The sequence below is a fragment of the Pelmatolapia mariae genome, linkage group LG13, assembly GCF_036321145.2.
Source record: "Pelmatolapia mariae isolate MD_Pm_ZW linkage group LG13, Pm_UMD_F_2, whole genome shotgun sequence".
Classification (NCBI taxonomy): Eukaryota; Metazoa; Chordata; class Actinopteri; order Cichliformes; family Cichlidae; genus Pelmatolapia; species Pelmatolapia mariae.
Genome location: NC_086238.1, coordinates 36,323,375 through 36,335,973, shown reverse-complemented (window position 1 = coordinate 36,335,973; position 12,599 = coordinate 36,323,375).

The following is a 12,599-nucleotide window of genomic DNA, read 5'->3' as shown; positions in this document are numbered from 1 at the left end:
TGCTCAAGCCTACCCTACACGCAACAAATCTGGCAAAACAGCAGCAGATAAAATTTTTAATGACTTTTCCTTGAAATTTGGTTTTCCTGGTAAATTACATCATGATCAAGGCAGAGAATTTGAAAACCATTTATTCAAACAGCTGCAGAAGTACACAGGAATAGCCAATTCAAAGACTACACCCTACCATCCACAGGGGAACCCAGTGGAAAGGTTTAATCGCACCTTGCTGTCAATGCTGCGGACCCTGGATGAGGAAAAGAAAGAAAACTGGAGTGACTATGTAAATAAAGTTGTGCATGCCTATAATTGCACAACTAGTGACTCGACAGGATACTCGCCCTTTTATTTACTCTTTGGTAGACATCCACGTCTCCCTATTGATGTAATTTTTGGACTGAGTGAGACAAACAAATGCAAATCACATGAGGATTATGCTCACAAATGGCAACAACAGATGGAAGAAGCATATGACATTGCATCCAGAAACATTAAAAAGACTCTGGCAAGAGGAAAATCACATTATGACCAGAAGAGACAAAGTGCTGTACTCTCACCTGGGGACAGGGTACTTGTCAGGAACATGTCAGAGAGGGGAGGCCCGGGAAAGTTACGCTCCTATTGGGAGGATCAAGTTCACATAGTGATCTCCCAAAAGGGGGAAAATAGCCCTGTTTATGAGGTCAAGCCGGAGCGTGGTACTGGACGAGGTCGTATTCTCCACCGCAACATGTTAATGCCCTGTAATGCATTACCGCTTCCCAAAATAACAAGAACTGAACAAAGCAGACACAAAAACACTACACAGACACAAAAACAAAGAGACCTACAAGATGCATTGAACCATATAGAGAGTTCAGATGATGAGGAGCAGTATTGGTCTCAGAGAGTGAGGCACCACCACTGTCAGCCTCAAGGGGATTCGATGGTGTCTGCACCTGCTACTGAACCTGACCAGGACCTTCAGCAAAAGAGCACGGAGCTTAGAGTGGACGCTGAAGAGTTTCAAGCAGATATGGTGAATGGACAGGATAACACTGAACATGACATCTCAGCATCATCAGACACTGTTGCTTCGCCAGATCAGCCCAGTGAAATGAACCCAGAACTGTCGGAACCGCAGCAGAGAAGATCTCAAAGGGAGAGATGTCCACGGAAAATATTGACTTATGATGCATTTGGCCAACCAGTTCAAAGAGTAATTGGTCAAAGTGTTAACCCATTGTATGCCAGTGCAACAGCATCTCCATTCTATGAACAGTTTGGATTACCTTGGGCAGCTCTACAAATGCCTTACTATCCAGCTTATGTACCAGTTAGTTATTACTGAACTGTGAAAGAGCTTTTCTGAATTTAAATGATGTTATTTTTCAAAAATGTATGAGTACTTACAAGGTCTTACCAGTATGGTGACACAAGTATTTGATGCTTTTGAGATGGTAGCGTAAGACATTGGATTGTGTTGTGTTTGATGAGGTTAATTGTGATTAAATGGTTACTATCTAAGTTGACAAGCTCCGGAGCACGTGATAAAGTGATAGTAATGTCTTAGAGGGTAATATTTCTATGTGGACTATTGGAAACAACTCAGCATTGTTATAAGCCTATGCTTATCTGGTAAGAGAGTAACATGTGATTCTGTCACCTGAGGTCCAATAGTGCATCATGAAAGTGATCTTAAAGCACTGCTATACCCTATCCCAACTTACGCCATCTCTACATTGTCACAAGAAAAAAAGAAGTATATTTGTTTATTTTTGTTTCTTATTGTCATGTTTTGTCAATGTTGGGACAACATTTATTTAGCAGGGGAGGAATGTAGCACTTGGTAAAGTGTAAAGCTAAAATATGTCTAAAACATTGCATAAATCTGTTGGTGTTTGTGCTATTCAGCTATATGTTTGGGTTTTTGGCTGCTACATGTTTTCCACCAGTAGAGGGCAGTCACGGCAAAAAGAAAAGAAAACAATGTTCTGAAAAAGAAAAAGAGAAGAGAGTATTCTTGGGGTCTGTATGTATGTAAAAGCCACGGTTCTGGAGTACCCAAATAAACTCGGTTTGCTGTCTACACCAAGTTGTCCTGGAGTGGTGTAACAATTGCACACTGCCCATCACAGGACCCCTTAGTAAGCTGTACAGCAGAAGTGTCAATTCACTTTTATCTATACATCACCAAATTACAACAACAGTTACCTGGTAGTGAGACTGTTAGTCACACAAATGGTGGACAGAAAGTAATTTTTGAATTTAGAAAAAATAAAATGACTCAATTAACATTTATGTTTTATTTATTATTACACCTTTTTTTCAGTCCTGTTACATCTATGACAAAGTGTGTACGGACTGTATGGACTAAGTAACTGTTAAGCTCATCTTTTTCACATGTCTGTGTGCATTACTTACATAATATCAGGAGGAGTTTATGACTTATCTGTTTTTCTTTTCTCATAGAAAAAGATGATGTGTGCTTAGATCAATCAATCAATCAATCTTTATTTATAAAGCACTTTTCATACAAAACAAACTGTAGCACAAAGTGCTTTACATGGTTAAAAGCAGCCCACCCCACCCCACCCTCCCACTCATTCCCCGCACTCTCATTAACAGAAACGGTCATGGATACACCCCCCCCCCCCCACACACACACACACACACACATATACACACATATACACACACACACACTTAAAGAGTAAAATTGGGCTGGGTACGTATTAGCCAAGTGAGGAAACACTATCACAGGGAGCTGTCTGCACCGGGAGCCAGTCACAGACCGCAGCCTCCAGGCTGGGCACACAGCAGGAGGGCGGCAAAGAAGCCCCCCAGCCAGGCTGAGAGGATCCACAGAGCCCCAGCAGCCACGGTCGATCACAGCCCCGGTGCAGAGAGCCCCCTCCGAGGAAACACTGGAGATATAACCTAATAAGAATATAAACAGGATAAAAAGATAAAGTAAATAAGAGTGGGATACAATATAAATATAAGTATAAACAGAGTAAGAAGATAAAAAATGAATAAGAATACAATCAATAGATATTAGGTAAAACTAAAGTAATAATATAAATAGAATAACAGGATAGAATAAATAAGCATTAAATAAATAAGCGTTAGTTAAAAGCTAAATTAAAAAGGTGGGTCTTGAGCCTGTTCTTAAAAACATGAACGTTCTCTGCGGCCCTGAGCTCCTCCGGCAGGCTGTTCCACAGTCGAGGACCATACCACTGAAAAGCTGCCTCTCCGTGAGTATGTGTCCTGACTTTAGGGACAATCAAAAGGCCAGTACCAGAGGACCTCAGGGTCCGCGAGGGTTCATATGGTAAAAGCAGATCTGAAAGATAAGAAGGCCCAAGACCATTAAGACATTTAAAAACCAATAAAAGAACTTTAAAATCGATCCTGAAACACACGGGGAGCCAATGCAGCGATTGTAAAACCGGTGTAATGTGGGCCTCTGGTCTTCGTCAGCACACGAGCTGCAGAGTTTTGTAGAAGTTGTAAAGGTGAAATATTCTTTTTGGGGAGACCAGAGAGCAGGGCATTACAGTAATCAATGCGACTGGTAATAAAAGCATGCATCAGCATCTCCGTGTTGGCCCGAGAGAGAATAGGGCGGACTCTGGCTATATTTTTTAGATGATAAAATCCAATTTTGGTTACATGTTTAATATGTGGGATAAAACCAAGCTCAGAGTCAAAAATAACACCCAGGTTTTTCACTTGTAGTGAAGGGCATAGTGAAAATGCCTGTAATTTAGACAGGAGTTTCTCTCTCTGAGCCTCAGGACCGATGATTAAAACTTCAGTTTTGTCCTGGTTAAGCTGTAAAAAGTTTTCTGCCATCCAAGATTTTATATCTAGAATACAGTTAAAAAGGGCATCCATTGGTCTGGTGTCATCAGGAGACACGGAGATGTACAGCTGAGTGTCATCAGCGTAACTGTGGAAGTTCACTCCATGCCTCCTGATGACGCCGCCAAGAGGGAGCATATACAAATTAAAAAGTACAGGGCCTAAAACCGACCCTTGAGGCACACCACATGTCATTTTATGGATCTTAGAGGAGCATGTATCCATACACACCATAAAAGTTCTGTCTGAGAGATAGGAAGTGAACCAGTTGTGTACAGCACCAGAGAGGCCCACCATGTGTTTCAATCTGTTTAAAAGTATAGCGTGGTCTACTGTATCAAAAGCTGCGCTTAGATCCAGTAGCACCAGGACTGAGAGCTTTTGGGAGTCCCAGTTACATCTAATATCATTTAAAACCTTTAGGAGAGCGGTCTCTGTGCTGTGGTTCACCCGAAATCCAGACTGAAATATTTCTAGGATCTGTTTATCATTCAGAAAATCATTAATCTGAGTAAAAACAAGTTTTTCTAAAATTTTACTTAAAAATGGTAAGTTGGATACAGGTCTGTAGTTATTAAAATCATTACAATCCAAATTGCTCTTCTTCAGAAGGGGCCTCACCACCGCCGTTTTAAAGTCAGCAGGGAAGACGCCCAACTGAAGAGAGCAATTCATCATGTATAAAAGCTCAGCTTCAAAAAATCCATAAAGTGTTTTAAAAAGTGGAGAGGGGATTGGATCTAAAAGACATGTGGTGGGTCTCACTGTGGAGAAAACTTTCTTAAGGTTCTCAGCATTAACCAGGACAAAGCTGTCCAGTGTCTCCTCAGGTACAATCGAGCCTTCAGATGTGTTTAAAATCATAACACGAGAAGATAAAATATCACATCTGATGGAGCTGATTTTTCCCCTGAAGTGGTCTGCAAACTGCTCACAGAGCGAGTCTGTGGGAGTCTTTGGGAGCTGTTAAAATCAGGGTTAAATAAGTGATCTATGGTGGAGAAGAGGACCTTGGGATTATTTTTGTTATTACTGATTATTTTGGCGAAGTATGAATTTCTTGAATTCCTTAATGTATTATTGTAAATTTTAAGTTGCTTGCAAAGTATTTGATAGTTGATTGCATTTTTATTTTTCCTCCATCTCCTTTCTGCTGCCCTGCAATTTCTTTTGAGTGTTTTGACTTCTTCGTTTCTCCAGGGTGATACACGTTTTACGTTAATCTTTTTGGTGGTGAGTGGAGCAACGGAGTCAAGGCTTTTCTTCAGTTTGAGGTTAAAATGATTAAAAATAAAATCACAGGGTGCAGGTAGAATCACAGGGGGGCATTCGTCTAAAACCCTGGTATAATTTGCAGCCACTTCAGAGGTTAGATAGCGCCTCCTCACAGTTCGCACCGAGGTCTCCCGCTGAATAAAACCGGTGATGTTAAAAAACACACAGTAGTGGTCAGAGACAGCCAAGTCAACAACAGAGGACACACTGGTGGACAGCCCATGGGTGATGACCAGGTCCAGAGTGTGTCCTCTGTTGTGAGTCGGCTGCGTGACGTGCTGGGTAAAATCCATACAATGAAGAGTGTTTAAGAATTCTTTTGATGTAGGGTCAGAAGGATTATCTATGTGCAGGTTAAAATCACCGGTTAGAATTATCATGTTATATTTTGAGTGTATGTTTGTTAAAAATTCTGAGAATTCCTTGATAAAAGCAGCACTGTCTTTAGGTGGTCTATAAACTGTGACAGATAAAACTGGAGGGCTGCTAAAAACAATAGCATGGAATTCGAAAGTGGTAAAATGATCAAATAAAATTTGTTTGGTGGTGAGTGTGTTATTGGTTAAAGATGCAGTCCCACCACCTCTCTTACCACTTCTAAAGGAAAAAGAGAAATTAAAATTTGGTGGGGAGGCCTCAGTGAGAACAACTGGTGCATCCGAACCCAGCCATGTTTCAGTTAAAAATAAACAGTCAAGTTTATTATCTAAAATTAAATCATTAATAATAAAAGACTTATTCAACAGAGAGCGGACATTTAAAAGTGCCATACTGATTGAGACTGGTGGATTTTTGACAGTAGAGTTCAATGAATGCTGACATTTTTGAAGAGGCCGGAGGTTATTAATGTTTTTGGAGTTACTGGATTTATGATAATTCTGTTGCTCTCTGTTTGTGATTATGACGGGTATTGTGTTGACTGTGGGAGAGAGAGGTCCGAGTCCAGGGTTTTGTGTATTACTGTTAAAAGTGGAACAAATATAGGAGCTGGGACCAGGGGGACATCAGTCAGTGGCGGACAGATCAGCGGGTAGTGTCGGTTTGGGGTAATGACAGGGCCGTGTGCGGGAGTGCTGTACGCCAAATACCAAATTGGCGGACAGCAAACGGCGTCACCAGGCGTTGAGGTGGAGTCCGTCTGCCCCAAAAAGATGTCTCCTCTCCCAGAAGGCATCAAAATTGTTAATAAAACCCACGCCGTGGGAGACACAGGCGGAGGAAAGCCAAGTGTTAAGGCTGAGCAGCCGGCTGAAACGGCCTATCCCTCTGCCGCAGGTGGGGGTGGGCCCGGAGATAAAAGCACTCACCTGCAACTGACCAAGGAGGCTGAAGAGTTGGAGGAAGTCCAGCTTCAGCAGCTCAGATTGCTGTTTGGGAATGTCATTGGTGCCGATGTGGATGATGAGCCGGTTGGCCTGTGGGTGGGACGCCAGGATGTTGGGAATTCTGTCCACGATGTCGACAACGGTGGCTCCCGGGAACGACAGCGTGAGCGCCCCCCTCATCCGCACGTTCCTGACGATGGAATCTCCGAGGACCAGCGTGGAGAGAGGAGATGCCACCGGGGACTGCTGGCCATCTGAGACGCCTGCGCCACGGCACCGGGGGTGTTCAAATGGAGATGCACCAGCCGGACCGCGTGAGTGACTCCCAGGTAGCCGCGCCGTGGGTCCTCTTCTCCGAGGAGCCGGGGTGAAGAACAGTTCTCCGCGGCGAGTTTGCGCCACAGCGCCGGGCTGCCCGCCACGGCTCCGGGGACGTAGTGGTGGAGATGGTGCAGACTTCAGTGACACAGCGGGGTGGCGAGGGCTAGCGGCCAGAGGAGGAAAGTCCACAGGATCCAGGATACTGAATTTATTCTCCAGCACTACCGCACCGGAGGGGTGAGGGTGCGAGAGACGGATCCTCCTGGCCCCTCTGCAGCCACCGCGCGTCCCAACTATGGTCCATGGCGCTGGTTGGAGTGGAGTGGAGCTGACCAGAGCCTTGGGTCTGGCCCCTAGTTGAAACCAGCAGTTCTCGTCCGTGGCAGAAACACCAGCGACACAAGTTTGGAGCCTGGGTTGACTGTTGGCGGGATCTTGGGACACAACAGCTGAGTGGTGCACTGTGTCGGCTAGCTCAGCGCTAGTAGCGGTGGTTTGAGCTTTGCCAAGGAGGATCGTGTCAAGATCGCGTTCAGCCCCCTGGATTTGGTATAGCGTGGATATCCTTTGCTCCAGCTCGATCACTTTTTGGCTCAGGTTGACGCAGCTTTCACAACTGGATGTTGAGGTAAGTGGTGCCATTCCGAAATCTCGTAGCGGTGACAGCGTCAACAACGAAAAACTGCCACTTTAGCTTACGTTTAGCTAGTTGTGGCAGTTGCTAGTGATTAGCTAGTTTTTCTGCAGCTTTGTAATGTAAACTGCTAACCAGTGTCAAAAATATCGATATCAGGAAAAACACCCTTTTTTCCACTTACTCGGTTCAGCGCGACTCGCAACGGTCACAAACAAAATCACGATGATGTGAACTATCTCATGGACCTCTTTTTTTGTATTATGCATCAAACCTATGCAAATCAGAACACATGTAGGGAGAAGCAACTCCTTTTTAGCTTCTGTGATGCATTTACTTCTCGCACCTTAAACTAGATGTTAGTGTTGTTTACATGTTACCATCCTGTAGTTCTAAAACCCAACTTCATTGTTCGCCTTTTAGACTCTCAGATGGAAACACCAATGATCTAGATATTTACGAATTTCATCAGGCCATCTTTAACGTCTTAAGTGTTCGTTGTAATGTGTTACATAAAACACTTCACATTTTTATGTTTTCAAATGAAAGCACAGTAACATGGAAAGATATTTTTCTTTAATGATGTTGCAGCAATCTTAAATATTTGAAGACAAAAAGAAGGCTTTGCACTAGTGCAGACCTTAAGGAATATTTGGCCTTTGAGTTCCATAATAAGTACTTTTCAGAATATCAAATGTATTATTATGATCATCTTCCCAAAAACACTCTGTAAAAGGAAACAAACACCCAACATACTAGTGTCTGACAAATAAATTCATTTTCTCACCAAAGAATTGGGTCATTCCATGGAAAATCACTGAGTGCTTGATTTGAACAGACACCTTTTCAGATGGCGAATGATGCTTTAAATTTTAACCCTCAGATTTATATTTTCACTGAATTAATGGCTGTGCAGTGAGGATCACCTTTGCTGATTTCTTGAGTAGTCATGGATTACTAACTGGCAGATCATATGACATTAGACAATGTGGTCTGATTCGGTGATATACCACATCTCCACAAGGGACTGTGCTGTTTGAATTCCCACTCACCTTGTTCACCTCTGATTTTCAGTACAATTTTGGGTCATGACAGCTACAGAAATACTGTGATGATCCTTCAGTGGTTGGATGCACTAGTGATGGACAGGAGGAATTCCAAGTGGATGATTTTGTGGAGTGGTCTAGGAAGAATCATCTCCTTCTGAATATGAATAAGATCACAGAGATGGTGATGAACTTCAGAAGGAGGAACACAGCTACTTAGCCTGTGTCTGTCCTGGGATGGGATGTTGTTGTGGTCCATGAGTACGAGTACCTGGTCATCCACAACAGGCTGAACTGGTAGACCAACCGAGAGGCTGTAATCAATAACAGGATGAGCAGGCTATAATTGTAAGGAAGCTGAGATTCTTCACTGTCTGGAACAAAGTGTTTGGGGTTTTCTATCAGTCAGTTGGGATAAGCTGTGTATACTTTGTTGTGGTCTGCAGGTTGAGCAGCACCAAAGCTGGAAACATCAAATGATTAAATAAGCTAATGAGGGAGGCTGGCTCTCTGACTGGCTCCATACTGCACACTTTTGCAGATGTGACGGAGATGAGGTCACTTACACTGTTACCAACCATGGATGATCCTGACCACCCTCTGCACCACTTAATGGACAGGCGGCAGAGCTTCTTCTCTATCAGCCTGATTCAGCTCCACTGCCACAAGGACAGATACAGATCTGTCACACAACGTTCAGTGAGTCTTTATAATAGATGTGTCTGGGACAGAGTCCTCTTGTTTTTGTTTCAGCTACCTCAGACTCTTCAATCAGCAGATCATAATCTGTTTTATATGGCTGAAAACTTTGTATATCTTGGTATGGTATCCAGCGTGTCCTTAAAAAAAATCTCAGGAAATTAAACATGTGGGGGAAAATGAAGTGCCAGGTCAAAACAGATAGCACCAAATCAACAGGTTTTATAGAATGATGAATTTGAATTTTACATTTTTGGTTAAAGTAAAACAATAATCATAAGTATGTAAAGAGAAGGTTAGGAAAAAGGTACAACAATGAGTTTCTATGGCCATCTTTAAAGCATGGTTTCGTGATGTATTTCAGCCACTGTGATTGGGTGTCTTCTCAAAATGGTCAAATTATGAACACAGAAGAATGCCATCAGATTTGAATTCACCCTACGATATAATATGAAAAGCTTCAGAATGGCAGCAGCTTAATTTTTGAACATGACAATGATCCAAACACACTATCAGTGCAGTGAAATCACAGCTGGATAGACACACACAGTGGATCTCAGCATTACTGAAGCAGTGTGGGATCATCCTGACAGAGAACCCAACAAAAGGCAGAAACATCCAAAGAAGAGTTTTGAATGTCCTTCAAGAAGCCTGGAGAACTGTTCCTGAAGGTCCTTACAGAGATGAAGCAGAGCTGCTCAGAGAGTTCAGACGGAGATGAAGGATGCAGGAGCTCACACCAAATATTCACTTTCAATCAGTGTTGGGAAGGTTACTTTTAAAATGTATTCCATTACAGAATACCGAATACATGCCCCAAAATGTATTCTGTAACGTATTCCGTTACGTTACTCAATGAGGGTAACGTATTCTGAATACTTTGGATTACTTAATATATTATCATGTTGTTTACAACTACGTGAATGTACTATTGCTGTGATTTATTACTGTTACTGAAGGTCCGCGGCTCCGAACCGTAGTAAAGGGACCTCTGGCTAATACGTCGGGTTCGTGTCGGGCTCGTAGCTGAAAACTAGCTTTACTTTGTTGTCTGGGTCAAGTTTGTTGCGAGAGACAGAGAGAGGCGTTGAAAGGCTGCTCCAACGGAACTTATTGTTTCCGGAGGAAAACACGAACACAGTGTACAGTTGAGTCTTAATAGCTTACTTACAAATGGGCTCGTCAGGCACTCTTCTTGGCTGCAGTGGTTATTATTATATTTACATGCTTCCAGCTCCAGTTTCTGCTCCGTGACAGCTCGGACTTTTCCTTTCTCTCCCTCCCTCGCTCACAGACACATAACGTGTATGGCAGTCCATTCTCCCTGCAGCACGGACTACACTGCCCATGAGGCTACATTCTTTAGGGCCATGCCTGTAGCATTCTGCCTTTTAGCTTAGCACAACAACAACAACAAAAAAGCGCTCTCTCACCCAGGAAACAGGCAGAGAGAGAGAGCGTCACCCTGTAACCATGGCAACCGTAACGCTGCCGCCTGGAACAACAGATCGTAGCTGTCAAACAAACCCAAACAGTCCTGACCCGCGACAATATGAAACAGGAAAGTACCGCCGTGTAATCCATTTATTTCAACAAAGTAACTGTATTCTGAATACCACCTTTTTAAACGGTAACTGTAACGGAATACAGTTACTCATATTTTGTATTCTAAATACGTAACGGCGGTACATGTATTCCGTTACTCCCCAACACTGCTTTCAATCTCATTAGAGTCTAATTAGAACCAGTATAAACCCTGTTTTATACTGTTACATATATTTCCATATATGTTTGCCCATGTTTCAGTAAATCACTGCTTTTTTTTTTTAAGTTACACTGAGGAAAGTTGAACTTTGCCATTATGTCACTTTAACTCTCTGCTTCCAGCTGACTTTTCCAGAAGGCACTATTTTCCTGTCTGGAGGGTATTGATCATTTAATAAGTTATCAAATATCTATTTTGATAATCTTCATTTCTCTATTTTGGTGCACTTACCTGTTTTAATTTATACCTTATGATATAAATATAACACATAAATATATACTTATAAATGGAAAAATAAAATAAATATAAGTGCATATGTCAGTGTTTGGTGACTTTTACATAGAGACATCATGGACAATGTGATACGGTGAACTTTAATTTAATGAAATACATGATTGTAACCCATCAGATTCTCTCTGTTTTAATGACACACTTTTGATATTCATAAGTTTAACTCACACAACCAGTATTTTGTGGTGTTTTTTTCTTTCCTGATTTCTAAGCTAAACTTTATTAATATTGTAGCTTTTTCCAGTCTCGCTGATCAAAACATTTAAAGTCATTTACAGAGTCCAATTTGTTTTCATTTGTATTGTTTTGGGGGGGGTTCAAGAAAAACATCCAACATTTATTTTTCAGCAAAGGCTTCAGGTGACAAAGCAAACAGAAAAAATACAACAAGCTAAAGAAGAATTTAAAATGTTTTCCTGTTGCAAAAACATAATTTGTCCCCACTTCTTCAGTTCAATCTACAAGAAATACCAAAGATTGTCAGGCATAAAATGTTATTTTTCTCCGACTGGGGTCTGGAATGTGGGGCCTCCCTGCTGCTGCGGAGTCGGGGCGGTCTGCTTCTCTCCACCGCAGGGAAAAGGGTAACATTACCTGGGTCTGGGTGCAGTTTCCCCCTCCAGGGGCAAGGGTACCTAGACCTGGGGTATAGAGTACGCTTGGGGAGTGTGATTGTGTGTACAGTGTCTATTTATGTCTGTCTCCACGTTGGGTGAGTGCTGAGTAATTGCATATGAGAGCATGAGGGTGGGAATGGATGTTCGTATCTGTGTGTGCCTGTTTGTCTGTGTCTATATTCATGTCCACATTCATGGGCTGCATCCTCCTGAGGACCCAGCCTTCGCGGTCTATGTGGGCCGGGTCCTCAGAAGGTCGGGTAGGTCGGAAGTAAAAAGCTGTGAAATTGGACGGTCTAGCCTTCTGATTTGCTTCACCGCTGTCTCGGTGGAGTTTAATAAACTCGGCCGTCTGCTCCTTGCTATCTAAAATATAACAGGACACTGGAGTAAATTCTCGACCGTCTCACACTTCTGTTTAATCAGTTTTCTGTTTGACGTTTATTCAGCTGTGTGAAAACCAAGGAGGAACCCACCCGATGGATTACAGTTTTTTACAGACGCTAGGACACATTTCTCAATACTTAGGTCACTTTTGCAAAACTCCTCACACAGTGAGCACAACAGAAGTCTATGTGGGCTAAACTGAGGATCAGTTATCATTGTTTTGGCACAAAATGCATTCAATGACTACATCTCTCAAATTTCATGAATTATTTTCTCACTGAGACACAACAACTGCCAAAAATCTTTGTACGTACAGGACATTTTGCATGTACTTTGTCAGGAGTTTTCCTGTATTGCAACTCAGGTCAGAATAAAAACGCTCAGACAGGT